The sequence below is a fragment of the Saccopteryx bilineata genome, chromosome 9 (genome assembly GCF_036850765.1).
Source record: "Saccopteryx bilineata isolate mSacBil1 chromosome 9, mSacBil1_pri_phased_curated, whole genome shotgun sequence".
In the NCBI taxonomy this organism is placed as follows: Eukaryota; Metazoa; Chordata; class Mammalia; order Chiroptera; family Emballonuridae; genus Saccopteryx; species Saccopteryx bilineata.
Genome location: NC_089498.1, coordinates 29,555,050 through 29,571,012, shown reverse-complemented (window position 1 = coordinate 29,571,012; position 15,963 = coordinate 29,555,050). Strand labels below are relative to the sequence as shown.

Sequence of the window (15,963 nt, the reverse complement as noted above, 5' to 3'; positions counted from 1 at the left end):
GACTATATTTAACTACATTAAACCAGGATTTCTCAGCCTTGGCACTATTGACATTTTGGGGCCAGAGGCTTCTTTGTTATAGGAGGCTGTCCTGTAGGCTGTACATTGTTGGATGTTGAGCAGCATCCTTGCCTTCTACCTACCAGATGCCAATCACAACAATCAGCACATGTCTCTAGGTATTGCCAAATGTCCCCTAGGAGAAAAATTGCCCCACAGTTAAAAAAACACCACATTAGACGTACCCAACAAGACTTCTTGAGCTGTACTGATCTGGTATGGAGTATTGGTACTGCCGCATACAAGCTGTGTGATGCTGGGCAGGCCTAGCCTGAGAGTCAGCTTCCTCATCTGAACAAAGTACATACTGAAGCCTGGCATTGTGGCAAGGTTTAAAAGATGGCATGTGCCTGGCCAGGCAGTGGCACAGTGGATAGAGCATTGGACTGGGATGCGGAGGACCCAGGTTCGAGACCCCGAGGTCACCAGCTTGAGCGCGGGCTCATCTGGTTTGAGCAAGGCTCACCAGCTTAGACCCAAGGTTGCTGGCTTGAGCAAGGGGTTACTCCATCTGCTGAAGGCCCACGGTCAAGGCACATATGAGAAAGCAATCAATGAACAACTAAGGTGTCGCAACAAAAAACTAATGATTGATGCTTCTCATCTCTCTCCGTTCCTGTCTGTCTGTCCCTATCTATCCCTCTCTCTGTCTCATTAAAAGAAAAAGAAATCAATTAAAAGATGGCATGTGTCAAGGACCTGGACAGTGCCAATGACTCAATGACTGTGATCGCGTCTTATTGTTTGGCTGATAGACTTAGAAACCACTCTATGTGGTTTAAGAGCTCCCTGGCAGAACAGGAGTGTGAGAGAGAGTGATACTTCAGAGCACAAGCTTTGGAGTGAGATAACTCGATTCACCTCCTGGATCCACCATCTACCTGCTGTGTGATAATTTTTGTCAATTTGTATAAACTCTCTGTCTCAGTTTCCTTATCTGACAAAGATAATAATGGTCCCCATCTCACAGAGTCGTTATGTCGTGAGGAGGAAATGAGATCATGAATGTGAAAGGCCTAGTACCGTGCCTATGCCCTGGCCCAGTCAAGTTTGCTTAATTACTATTAGTTGTTGTTGCTATTATTGTCAGTGTTATTTCACCCTTGGGTCCATTCCTAGGGGTAGCTTCAAAGCAGATAGTGGCCTCTTTCCAGGGGTTTCCTATGGAGCCAGAGCAGTTCAGTCAACAACTTCCCTAATGAGCTCAAGACTCCATCAGCAGGACCCTTTGTTTTCCTAGCAACTCTCTGTCAATATGGTTTCCTTTCCTGCATCAACATTATACCAATTGCATATTCACTAGCCTGCATGGGAGTCAAGACTCTCAATTGCTAAGAGGAGTAATTGATATTCATTGTTAAAACTGGGTAAATGCCTATTTCCTTTACACAATGGAAAGAACTGTTGTAGGCTATTAAGTAAATAACTATAAATAATGCACTGTGAAATGCTTTACATATGCCTTATCGCACGGAACTGCAACATTGAAGTAGCTGTTATGGCTGGGTAAATTATATGTGTTTTTAAACACTGTCCAAAATACATACTTACACGTACTTTAAATCCTATGCTAAACAGTCTCTATAGCAACCAACAAAACACAAAAGCCTTATTAAGCATTCTTTGTAGTATTTTTAGGAGTTTAATCATTAGGAGAAAACTCAGAGGCCGTGTAGACACCAGGGAACATGAAGAAAGAAAGTCTTTATAGGAACAAAAGAATGAGGCTGGCTTTGAACCTGGTGGGAGAGGATTTTTTTTTAACTAATAATCACCAAGGGCCTTCTTTCCGCGAAGGCAGGGCTGTGTTTGGGGCATATCAGACACAATTTTGGAATTGCGATCTGATTTCCAAACAGAGAAGAGCGCTTCTTCAATTAATGTATTCTAGCAAAAGATCACTTGCAATTTTTTCTCTTTAGTCACACCAAGAAAATATTTCCTTGCCATTCAAAAATGAAGTAATATGTAATGTCTGATGTCTGTGTTGTGCCTGAGTCACATAACTCTTTGAAGGGAAATTCTAATGGTTTTATTGGGGTGGGGCCATATTACGTCATCTGAGTACTGTATTCATCCAATTGCTTTTGGCGTGCTACAATAACAGTGAACCTTAGATACATCAGTGAATTAACACTGTAAATGTTTCTTGCTCATGCTTTGTTATTTAGTGGAGGAGTTTCAGTCCCACACTGTCACTTGGGAACCCTAGGGAACTCTTGTCATCTTGTGATATCACCACTTGAACACTTGATTTCTGGGGCAAGAGAGAGCTGGGGGTAGCTTGGTGGCCCAGAACCAACACACCTCATTTCCACTCTGGTCAGAACGCAAATCAGGTAGCTGCAACAACAGCTAGAAAGATAGAGAGCACGTGGAATATTTAGTGAGCATGAAATATCTTTGGCAAAAATGTTACTTAAATGTCAGAACTATTCCAGATACTTTATATTGCTTAATCTTATCTTTAAAACAACTTTGCAATGTAAAATTTTTCAATTCACTATTAGGGAGACAAGCTCAGCAATCTTAAATGACTTGTTTAAGGTTACTGAACCACAAATTGGAAGGGTGAATTTAAATTTAGGTCAACCTATAGTTGAATATAGGATACTTTGTGACCCAGCAGTTCCACTCCTAAGTACTTTCCCCAAAATGCACACATATGTTCACTAAAAGAAATGCTCATAGAATGTTCAAAGAAGCAATCTTCATAATAGCCCCTAACGGAAAATAGCCCAAATCCACCAACAAAGAGATAGAGAAGTTGATTGTGATATATTAGCACAATGGAATACTTGATAGTACTGAGAATGAGTAAATGGTAGCTACGTACAAACATGGATAAATATCACAAATAACTACATTGACTAAAAACGTCATGTACAAGAATTCACTACTATATGATTCCATACTGTATTATCCAAAGGCAAGCAAAATTAACCTCTGGAGTTCCAAAGTGCTGAGTTCAGTTCAGGGCACCTCCCCTGTTCTGTTAATTAATCTTTGGGACATTGAAACACAGGCTTGGGGAGATGATTGGATAGAAAGCATTGCTCTATTCATTTACCTCCCAACCTGCAAAAAAAATGAAAAAAAAAAATAAATCAATGGTGATAGATGTCAGGTTAACGATTACCTTGGAGGTCAGTAGTGATGAAGAGAGTACATGAGGGAGCTTCTGTTTTTTCTGGTAATGTTCGCTTCTCTGGACACTAGTTATTTGGGTGTGTCCAGTTTGTAAAAATTCATCTAGCTGCACAACTACAGGTTTGTGTATTGCTGTTTATATTATACTTCAACAACAACAAAAAAGCCCACTTGCAAAAAATAACTTGTCAAAGTGGACATCATAGGCCTCGATCAAACTGACTTCAGAGCCCTGGCCTTTATCATGTGGTGTTCATTTCTTCCCCAGCCACTTTGGAAGGAAATTCATCCCAGCCCTTAAAGAGTCCAGCTTGAGTCCCACTCCACTCACACAGCCTATCCATTAAGATGGTTCCTTAGACTCACGGATTAGATAGAAACTTTCAGCCAATTTGAGAGAATTGTCAAAGTCAACTACAGTTCACTTTGCTAGTGGCTTTGGTAAGATAGTTTTCTTTCTTGAAATGAACTGTAAACCTGGATCTCCAGAGGACGGAGGGAAAGACAGTGGAATTGTTTTCTTCTCAGGCTAGAAGAATGGACAAGGTCAGGCGTAGAGGAGAGAATGAAACCTATACTAAAACAAACCCCCAAACCAAGACAATACAATAATATAGATCAGGGCCTGGGAGGTTTCCAGCCATTTCATTTGCAGCCACCATAAAACTCAAAAATCATTTTACCTGCCCAGCAAAAACAAACCGACAGCTGAAAGATTAATCCTACTGTTGTTCTCTGTCCCCTCCCTATCCCCTTAACACACCCGACACCAAAACAACAATTTGGTGGAGCCCTGACTGCCCAGAGACAATGCTGTCTTAGGGGAGGCATTAGTGGTAAATCCCCAAGCTGTTTCATAAGCACCTCCGAGATTGGCAACAGAAGGTTAAACACAAAGTTGCAAGATGAGCTTGAATTTAATTTTGCAGTTTTTCATCTGTCATCATGTGATGACAGTACGGTATCCTGGGCTTTACAGAAGGGGCAAGGCAGGAGCATACTACTCCTACTGGGAAGGGTTCTCGCCCCTCTGTTCCTGTCTGGGAAGCAGGGTGTGTGGGATCAGGGTTTTCAGAGATCTAGTGAGAGTCGCCAGAGGCCCCTCTGAAGACCCATTAGCTTCTGAATCAATGCCACTCTTTCTCTGCATACTTCGTTAGATCATGCATTTGTGTGGCATGCTTTTGCTCAGCGCCTGTTTTGTTTTAGGTGCTGTACACAGCTCTAGGCATGCACTAGTGAACGAAGAATACACCCTTGCTGCCCTTGAGATGCTTCGGGTCCAGAGGGAGAAAAAAACAAGTAAGTGGGACATTTTAGGAGATACCGATGAATGTTGCAAATCAGATTAAATAGTGTGCTCCATGAGCAAATAGGAGGAGTTAATGATGTCTATACTAGAACATGGAGGCCAATGACTCTGTATTGGGCGCCTGCCATGTTGCAATCACCGTGCCAGGTTTTGAAAATAGAAGGATGGATAGAGGATAATCTGAACACAAAGATAGCATATAGTTGGACAAGGGATAAAGATAATCCAGTGAACTCTTTTGATAGATTGATTTTCAATCAAGTGTTTTGGAACCAGCTTGGAGGAGATGATGTCCCAATTAAATCTGGACACATAAGCAGCAGTTAGGGGGAAAAGTCTAGAGAGAGAAAACGAAGGATATCCGAAGTGAGGGAACAGCCTTTGCAAAAACACATTCATGAAACAGTGGACCTACAATGGATTCTTTGATTCTTTGTATGGTTTAGTGTAACTAACGTACTTAGCTTGAAGGGGGCGCGGGGGGGGGGGGGGGCAGCAGAATCTGGGAAGTGCCCAATGTGGCAATTACAGTGAGCCACGGTAATTTTAGTGAATCACCAAATTGGCGGTGATGGTGATTTGATCACACTGTGTTTGATAAGGATCACCCTAATAACAGGATGCAATTTGAAATCCAAATTAGTGTGACCACTACACCAGTGGTACCCACAGGCCTTGTGCTCTCGTCCCTCCCTCGGTCTCTGGGCTGTTAGAAACACGGAGTCTAACCTCAGACAATGACCACTGGGAACAGAATAGCCTGTTATCCTGCGTTGCCCCTGTGGATGTGCGGCCTTGGTCCAGATTTATACAACGGCATTTAGGACCGATGATAGAATCATTGCTATTTTTATCCCTTCCATGACACAAACCGAGGGAAAAAAAATCATAATAAAATTTTACAAGTTAGCTGCCACCGAGAATAAACAGGAGAGCACTATAAGAAATGAATCAGGGGCTCTAACTGAATCTCCTCGCAGGACAATAACTCTAATGCAAAGCCCGGGTCTGAGGAGGTCGTGGTGGGAAACTCTCCTGGGGCAGTCCCGAGGAGAAAGGAGATACTCTGCTCCTGTCATCTTCACTTCATGCCCTAATATGTCTGCGAATGTGCCCAGAAAACATAATCTGTGGCCTCTGCTCTGAATCAAGGTTTAGATAACCAGGGCCGTTCAAGCTTCCCCAAGGATCACAGCATTAACCCTCTCTGAACCCCGGGAAGCCACCACCACAGAAGCAACGCAAGAAAGCTGCTTGAATCTAATAGTGACTGAGCCAAAATGTCACTTGCCATTAAGTTCAATAGGCATTTTTTTTTTTGTTCTCTTTAAATTACACGATTACCTTTAAATTGTGTACAGGAGCTCATAACTGCTGCCTACTGGAGGTAATCAGGAGTGATTTTATTTTACCTGTGGACAGGCTGCCTCTTCTAGAGTCTTCTTGTCCGTGTCTGTTTCAGGTTATATTTAAGTATCCGTGAGAAATAAATTCTGTAGCGCAGAAGTTGTGTGGTTGCTCTTAGAGTTTCCTTCTTTGTGAGCGGATGATTAGAGAGCTTCCTGAGCCCCTCATGTGGATGTGGCAGATATACGTCCTGTGGGTCCCCTGGGTGGTCTCTGAGACACAGATCACCACACTGAGCTGACCCCAGGGATTGTCCCCAAAAAATCACCTGGAAAGACAGGTCTAAACTTAGTCATTCTTTGCTGCCTTCATTTAAAGTAACCTTAGTATAGCTGCTTATAGACCAAGTCAGAGTATTTGTTCAGCCATGCATTCATTTCATTCACTCGTTCCTTTGACATGATCACTGTGATTCTCCTGTGTGCCAGACACCGTTCCTGGTGTTGGGTGCAGTGGTGAAGTGGGAGTTTACAGTTTGAAAAGAATAAAAGGTCCAACTCAGGTACATTTAGAACAGGGTTGAAAGCCCCGGCCAGGCTTCTCGGAGGGAATTACATCTGAGCTGAGACCTGAAAATTGAGGAGAATTTCACTGGCTGAAGGAACAGCTTGTGCAAGGGGCTAGGGGTGGGAGGGAAGGTCAGGCAGGTGTGCATGTCTGAAGGCAACAGAGCAGTGGGTCTGGTTGTCAAGGAAGGATGCGGACGGAAGAAGATAAGGGACATATCACAAGGAGCTTTGTAAGACCCATTAATGGGTACAGAGTTTATCTTGAGGGTAAAGGAGAAGAGAGGAGGGATGTGACCAGACATGCATTTTGGAAACATCACTCTGGACATTCTTTTCATGGTAGACTGGTTCCACAGGGATCTGATGCCTTTGGAAACCTGATGAGACTTCACTTGTGAACAGAACAACCTCTAACCAGAAATGACCTCTAACCATGGTTGCTGCACCCTTTGCTTTTGATCTTTTCCCCTGAGAACACTCTCTGTGTTCCATTTATTCCAATTCAGCATCTAATGAAATAGTGTCACAGTAAACCCATCTAAATAGGTTCACAGCAAAGAGTTGAAGTTACGATAAGAGGGTTAATATCCGTAGCCCAAGACCCTAGCCTGAGGCCACTTGTAAGCAGAGGAAGTCTTAGGATTAGCTGTGGCAAACAGGTTTAAATGGCTGTAATATCAAGCCTAAGTCCTTCTACTTTTCTGATAAAAAAAAGTTTAAAACCCGGGTTATGTCAGAGAGACCAGTGGACTTGGAGTCTTGAGATACAAGTTTGAAGTTCACTTATGTCATTTAATACCTTAGACACGGGATTAAAGACTTTATAGTCATATTTTTTTCCATCTAAAAAGTTGGTGTAACTCCTACAACCCAAGGTGTTGTGAGGACTCAATGACATAAGCATAACATTTTGGAGCTATTTATTGAATGAATGGAAATGAGATATGGGAGAACCCTCTGACTTTAGGCTGTAGTTTCCTCATCTGTAAAATGAAAAGGTTGGATTAGATCAGTGGTTCTCAACCTGTGGGTCGCGACCCTGGCGGGGGTCGAACGACTAAAGGCTTGGCGACCCCTGTGTTTTGGTCGTTCGACCCCCGCCAGGGTCGCGACCCACAGGTTGAGAACCGCTGGATTAGATGCTTTTGAATTCTTTCCAGCTCAAATCTATAATTTCCTAACGCCTCCCTATTTCGGAGGCTTGTACTTAGCATGGTGTGCTAAGTATAAGAAAATTTGGTTCTGTATAAAGTCAAAGGACAAGGAAGGAAAGATTTCTGAGACAAGAAGGCCTCATGCCTAGTCTGGCTTACTGACACTGCTCTGATCCCGAAAGCCAGGTGAGGAGAAGAATGTTTATTTGCTGTTGTCACCGGCTTTCCTTGACTTTTCGAGGGAAGGCTTGCTCTCAGAGGATGCAGCTGACAGCAGATTTCCTGTAAGACCACTTTGCACTGTAGAAAAAAGTGCTTTATTCTTTTACGTATTTCATGAAACACTATCGATGCACTCTCCATGCTGCAAACAAACAAACAAACTGTGTTTCTCCCTGAGTTAGGACTGGAAGGGAGATGACTCTGAGTGCAGAAAATCTGCTATCTGATATTGAGTGTTTGTTCTTGCTGGCATCTGAGAGGCGATTGGCTTTGGGATGTAAGCACCTCCGGGAATCACCCTTTCTCGGCAGCACCTTTGCTGTACACACATTCTGTCTTTGCCTATGGAAAGAATATTCTTTCTCATTAGGTGGACATTGGCTTTCCTCCGTATTTACTGCCTCAGCTGATCGGCCTTTACTGTGGTGATACAGCTAAGAATAGCACACACGGAACTGTTCCACAAAAATGAGGGTGGAAAGTGTCGGGGAATGACAATTCTGTCTATATAGGAATGACTGAAATATACCCTAATCACAGTTGCAATGTCTCTTGGCTACCATGGGTTATCTCCTACATTCTGGGAACCTAGGGCCTGGTCTTTTCTTTCTTTTTTTTTCTTCTTCACTTTTTAAATTAAATTTACAATATAAGGGTGATATTGGTTAACAGGATCACATAGGTTTCAAGTGTACATTTTTAAGATACCTCTATACATATTCTGAATCATCAATCCACCTTGTATGTATGGTCAAATTTAAGAACCCTGACACTAAAATCATTTAAAAACCCCAGCTTTTCTGAGGTATAAATTGACATACAATAAACTGCACATATTTAAGAGGCTTTGATATATGTAGGCTCTGGCAAAGCCACCACACAGGATAATGAACTTATCCCTTACCCCCCAAAGCTTCCTTGGGTCCCTTTGTAATCGCTCCTTCTCATCAGGCAGCCCTGATGGGCTTCTGTCACTATACATTAGATTCACTAGAATCTCATGGAATGGAATTATACAGTATATACTCATTTTTGATTGACTTCTTTCACTCACCGCAATTATTTTGAGACCCATTCATGCTGCTTTGGGTATCAAGAGTTCATGCTTGTTTTTGCGGAGAACTATCCCATTGTGTGACTATTCCTGTTGTTGGATATCTGAGTGGTTTCCAAGTTGGGGCTGTTACAGATTAGACTTCTATGGATATTTATGTAAAAGACTTTGTGTGGACCAATATTTTTATTTCTGTTGGGCAAATATCTAGGAATGGAATAGTTGCATCATATGACAAGTGGTTGTTTAACTTTTGAAAACTTGCTCCGGTGTTTTCTATAGTAGTTACATCATTTTACATTTCTACCAGCAGTGTTTGAGAGTATAAGTTCTTTCACATCCATTTGGAGACTTAGTCTGATCAGTCATTCTAACATGTATGTAATAGTATGTTGTAATTTTAATCTTCATGTTTCTTATGACTAATTACATTGGGCATCTTTTCATATACTTACTTGCTACCCATGCACTTTTTTTTTTAATTGGGTTGTTTGTTTTCTTATTATTGATTTTAAAAGATTCTTTATATATTTTGAGCATAACTCCTGTACCAAATATATGATTTGCAAATATTTTCTCTCAGTTTGTGGCTTGTTTTTTCATTATCTTAAAAGTGTCCTTTGAAGAGTAGACATTTTAAATATTTATAAACTCCAGTTTATCAATTGTTCCTTTATGGATCATGCTTTTGATATTTGATGTTACAGCTGAGAAATCATTGCCTAATTCCATGTCAATAAAGTTTTCTCCTAAATTTTGTTCTTGAAGCCTTCTGGTTTTAGGTTTATATTTACGTCTGTGATCCATTCTGAGCTAATATATATTTTTCAAAGTATGGATCAAAGTTAATACTTTTTATATGGACATTTAGTTGTCCCAGCACCATTTGCGATAAAGACTACCCTTCATCCACTGAGTTCCCTGTGCACCAGGTAGTAAATTCATTGTCTGTGCATTGATTATTGAAGTTTTATTATGAATTTTGACATCTGGTAGTGTTAGTACTACAGATGAATTCTTTTCAAAAGTTATTTTGGCTGTGTTAGTTATTTCAGATTTCCGTGTGACTTTTAGAATATTATCAATTTCTACTATAATAGAAGTATATAGAAATAATATACTGCAGGGATTTGGATTAGGAGAAGTCGGCATCTCACCCATATTGAGGCATTTGAGCCGTGAACACAGCCTATCTTCCTGTTTCTCCATCAGTGTGTTACAGATTTCAGTGTTCTCATCTTCCTCATCTTTTGTCAGCTTCATTCCTAAGTATTTTATATTTTTGATGATATTGTAAATGGTATTTAATTTTTTTTTATTTCTAGTTGTTTGATGATAGTCTATAGAAATATAACTGATTGTTTTTGTGTATTGATTTGGTATCTTGCAACTTGTTAAACTCATTTACTAGTTCCAGAATCATTTTGGGGGAATTCTACCAGATTTTCTATATAGAAGATCATGCCATATATAAACAAGGATGGCTTTAATTATTTCTTTCCAGTTGGGGTCCCTTTCATTTCTTTTACTTGCCTTATTGCACTGGCTAGAATATCCAGTTCAACACCAAATGCAAGTGGTAGGAGTGAACATTCCTTTTCTTTTTTCTGATGGTAGAAGGAGAGAATTCAGTCTTCAAGTGTGAAGACTTTCACTTGCAGACAGGGACCATCTGTTCTCTGCCATTTGTATAAAGTCCCGATTGTATGTATTTGCCCATTTCTGATGAAGATTGCTATGGAATGTGGAATATCATTACACAGAAATTAGAGGCAGCAGCTGACACCAAAACAGATGATGAAAACAGGATTTAAGCAGGATTAAGGACAGAAATGCTCCCCTCGCTGACAGAGGCTAAGAGCCTAATGAGAAGGGACTGCAAATTAATATCAAACCTGTGCTTTAGATTATTTATAACTTGATATTGTCAGGGTGATCTTCAGTAAAAACATAGGCTTTACAGGTTGTCACAGCTGGCCTCCGTCTGGTTTCCTGAGCCCGCTGGTTGGGAAGGGGTTGGGAAATAGCCCTAGGGGTGTGCAGGGGTGGGCTAGGCTGGCTTGCACAGGTTCTCAGGGCTGACTATTCCATTCCATGATGTCATCTTGGTAGCTTGATATCCACTATGGTAGGAGTACTTATTCCATGAAAATTTGGCTAATGCTACCAATTGGGGACATTTCCCCCTAGAGAGCTGGTTGTTAAAACTATTAGCACATTACTGTATAATCAGTACTCTGTATAATATAAATATAATTGATATATTAATATATTCATGTAGGTTATAATTCCTTGCACCTAAGAGGAACACATGTGATTTTGCATATATCTAAGAAAGAAAAATGCTATCAATTACAATTTTGAGACGCCGTTGATAGAGGACACATCCAATTTTCAGCTGTGCTAAAAGTATGAGGAAACCCTGAACTTCAGCGTTGAAAAAACACAGCATTACTCAGATCTATTGTATAGGAAACACTGTATGGTTCATTTTAGCATATGCATCTGTTATTCACATAAAATGCTTAGCTCCATATCAGATGCTTACAGAGCCCTGTTTAAAAAAACAAAAGACAACAACACAAAACAAAAAACCAAAATAATTTTTGGACTTTAACGAAAGTATTTGAACTTGGTAAGCCCAGTTCATAATCTGAGTCAAAATTTTGAGACCTTGGGTAGGCAAAACAAAGGAGAAGCCCTCTCTTAACTACTCTCATATAACCCTCACTGCTTTTTTTTTTTTTTTTTTTTGTATTTTTCTGAAGCTGGAAACGGGGAGAGACAGTCAGACAGACTCCCGCATGCGCCCGACCGGGATCCACCCGGCATGCCCACCAGGGGCGATGCTCTGCCCACCAGGGGGCGATGCTCTGCCCCTCCGCAGCATCGCTCTGCCGCGACCAGAGCCACTCTAGCGCCTGGGGCAGAGGCCAAGGAGCCATCCCCAGCGCCCGGGCCATCTTTGCTCCAATGGAGCCTTGGCTGCGGGAGGGGAAGAGAGAGACAGAGAGGAAGGAGGGGGGAGGGGAGGGGATGGAGAAGCAAATGGGCGCTTCTCCTATGTGCCCTGGCCGGGAATCGAACCCGGGTCCCCTGCACGCCAGGCCGACGCTCTACCGCTGAGCCAACCGGCCAGGGCTAACCCTCACTGCTTTTTATTGATGTAGTAATTTGTTTATTAATTCGTCTGTCTTTCCCAGGTAGTGTGTTTGCGAGAAGAAGCCCTATGTCTTACTACCGTTTACATTCCCATTGTTAAGGTTGTTGTCCAGTTCACTGTAATTGATCAAGAAATAGCAAGTTAAAAAACAGCAAGTTAAAAATCATCTATCATTATTTGTTATTTATCTCTTCCATCTGTGTATGTATGTATGTATGTATGTATGTATGTATCTATCTATCTATCTATTCATCTATCATTCAATCATCTATCAATCATCTATCTCCCTATTCATCACTGCCCCTAAGGAAGGCATATCCATGTTTGGGTACACCGTTGTACACACAGATGGTAACACATAGGTGTTACTTTTGCAGACCTTTTACAGACAGATGGTAACACATAGGTGTTACTTTTGCAGACCTTTTACAGACTTAGAAATCACTTACATTGTTGAGTAACTTCTTTCCGAAACCCGACAATCTCACCAAAGAGCCCAACACTCAGAGCTAACCAAATACCTCAGTTGGTCAGGTTGGATATGTCTGAAAAATAAGTTAGGTGTGAAGATGGTCAATGCCTGATCATATTGACTATATCACTAGCCTGGCAAGCTGCCGTTTGGATATTTTAACATGGGTAGATTTGCCCATTCTTGATTTTCCCTTGAGGACTAAAAGCAGGTGAACTTCTTAGCCCAGCTGCTGAACAAGGTATGGGAAACAAAGTCTCGGGGCAGCTGTCCTGAGGCTGTGGGTTCAGTATGTGAAAAGCTCACCATTACTACCAGGCACCAGCCAAGCACATCACTCTGATCCATTTGGACATAGTGGCTTCTTTCTTTTCCTTTTTCCCTGAAGCTGAAAATATCCCCTGATAGCTCAACAGAGAAGAATAAATTGTCCTCATGTATTTACACAGAGGAGAAGATTTTCCTTATTGTATTTGCAATTCTGTCTCGTGCGATGACCTCCATTTTCATAATCCTTCATGGAGTATCATGATTTAAAAAGCTTTCTCTCCCTGCTGTTTCTGTTAAAAGGTTTTCTGGTGCGATTCTTGGAAAGTCAAATTCTGCATTTAAATGTTGTATTTTCGCAGATATAATATAAAAGAGGCCATACTTTTGGCATGTTTTTCTTCCTGGGAGAGTAGCAAGCAATTCCATCCTTCTGCATATATTGTTAACCAAGCCACGAGAGCATCCAACGGCTTTAATAGCAAAGCAATTGTGATTACATCTTGCTCGTAATTACATTTATTTGCTCACATATGTCCAAAAAGGCAAGCATTAGCCAGACCGTATGTGGATGTGTTTGTGCAAAGAAAATCACGCAGCAGATTGACGGCGAGGAAAATAGCTTTCAGCCACTCAGGTCTCTCCTGTCACGGACACTCGCAAAGACTGTCAGGGCTCACTTAGTTTTTGCTTTCATGCTTCCCAAATCGATTGCATTTGGAAAGCAGGGGAATTTATTATGGGTGATGGATTTGCATCAAAATAATCAAAATATTAGGGGGCTGTCTATAACAAGATACATGCCTGTGATCTCAAAGGGAAGGACGTTGAGAAGTGCCACGGTCAAAAGCGGCTTTAGAAATGGCCACTGTCCCCTCCGAGGAAAGGATGTGTGCAGCTTCTCGGGGAACTTGGAGAAAAATAAGAGGGTTATGTGTGTGAAAGAATTTTGAGGTCTGCGATGCTGAGCTGCCCCTAAGGAAAATGAAAAAGTGGTGGAAACGGCATTGGGTTTTTTATGAGACATGAGTTTGGATCCTGGCTAGGCCATTTCTAACCCTAAAGAAATGGGAGGAGTTATTTCACTCCTCTGTGCCTTCATTTTCTTACCACTGGAATGGAGTGGCAATCCCAAGCTCATTGGGCTTTCTCACTCGTTACTTTCTAGACTATAAATATGTCCCTGATGATTAGGCCCCTGCTGTACCCTTAGAACCTGGCACCATTCCTGGATCATCATACTTCCTTGGTGAATATATTTTTCGAAATAAGTGAATGTACATTACCTGATATACACGTGGTTCAGCAAATAGTAATTGTGTTTGTTTGCTATTGCTGCTGTAATAGATGACCACAAACTTTGTGGCTTAAAATACAAATTTGTGATCTCATTGTTCTGGAGGTTAGAAGTCCTAAAATCAAGGTGTCCAATGGGTGCTGTGCTTCTTCCAGAGGCTCTAGGGGAGAATCTATTCCTTGACTTTTTTTTTTTTTTTTTTTTTTTTAGAGAGAGAAAGAAAGGGAGGGTGGAGAAAGACAGGGACAGACAGACAAGAAGGGAGAGAGATGAGAAGCATCAAATTATAGTTGCGACACCTTACTTATTCATTGATGTGCTTTGACTGGGGTGGTCTAGCCGAGCCAGTGACCCCTTGCTCAAGCCAGCGAACTTGGGCTTCAAGCCAGCGACCTTTGGGCTCAAGCCAGTGACGATGGGGTCATGTCTATGATCCCACGCTCAATCTGGCAACCCCACACTCAATCTAGTGAGCTCGCACTCAAGCCAGTGACATTAAGGTTTCGAACCTGGCTCCTCAATGTCCTAGGCCAATGCTCTGTCCACTGTGCCACCACCTAGTCAGGCCATTCCTTGACTTTTGCCGTTTCTGAAAGCTGCCTGCATTTTTTGCCTTGCTGTCCATTCTTCCAACTTCAAAGCCAGCTGTACATCATCACCTCCTGAGCTGCCCCTGACTGGCGTTCCTACCTCCCTATTGGAAGGACCTTGATGGTTACCTTGGGTCTACCACATAATTCAGATAACTCCCTGTGTCAAGATCCTTAACAGAATCACATGTGCAAAGTCCCCTTTTGCCACGTAACGTGACATCTTCACAGGTTCTGGGATTAGGATGTGGACACTCTTGGGGGTGCCTTTATTCTGTCTCCCACATGTTTCTATTATGAAATAAAACTACCCTAATTATTTTTACCACTTCCTTCTATTACCTGTTTGAAAGATCTTGTTGAAGACTCATCTAACAAGTAACAAGTTTACAGATTCATTTTGGCCCCCATGCCAGTGGTCCAGGGGACACAAGCCATGTCCCTTTAGGCCTCAGTCAGAGTTGATTTATCTCACAGCTGGAATTAGCAGGGCATTTTGTTGGGCTGGAGAAGGTGCTCTCAGCCACTAGCAGAGGGTCTTGGCACTTAGAACCTGTTTGTGGAATAAATGAGTAAATCAGCGTTGAAAGACGACAGCCTACCTTTGATGATCATTTTAAAGAAGAGGAATGCCTTTTATGAAATTCTTGGTAACCAGCCTACCTTCCAGGGTAATTTATAAAAGCAAAGGGTAGGGAGAGGGGTGGAGGGATTGAGCTAAAAAGGAAAAAAAAGGAAAGGAGAAAATTTTTATGAACATGGACAATGGTGTGGTGATTGCTGGAGGAGAGGTGGGGGAGGTGGAAGAGGGTAAAGAGGGATAATTGGTGATGGATGGAGACTTGACTTGGGGTGGTAAACACCATACACTGTACAGATGTTAACCAGTGTCACCTCAATAAATGTAATACAAAGGAAAGAAAATAAAGGCAAGGGGTGCTTATAGAAAGTTCTTGGTAACCAGCAGAAGAGCAGTGCATAGCAGTGAGCATTTATTCCCTGGTACTCACTTATCAGAATATGTTGTGGTGATTCACATGCCTCTCTAAGAAATTTTCAGACACAGGGCCTGAAGGTTGTTGGTGCCCACCAAACATTGTGGGATAGATTGAATTGTATCAAGCATCAAATAATTCAAGAAGCTAAGATCTCATACATGCTTTGGACCCGGAGAAGGTGAAACGTTCAACCTTTTATCCAATAGTGAAGAGTTTTCCTGGCCATGTGGTCTAAAAATGAGCCATTGTCATCCTTCTATGATGATATCAGAAAAAAATGAGTGTTGCATCTTTGACAAATTTGGTGG

General features: G+C 41.7%; 1 non-coding gene across 1 annotated transcript; it reads left to right on the top strand.

The window, feature by feature from the left end:
• The first annotated feature begins 3,012 nt into the window (after window positions 1–3,012).
• Window positions 3,013–3,146, top strand: LOC136313789 (small nucleolar RNA SNORA36 family). The gene has a single exon (XR_010727224.1). It is a non-coding gene; the product is annotated as a small nucleolar RNA SNORA36 family (small nucleolar RNA).
• Window positions 3,147–15,963: the final 12,817 nt, after the last annotated feature.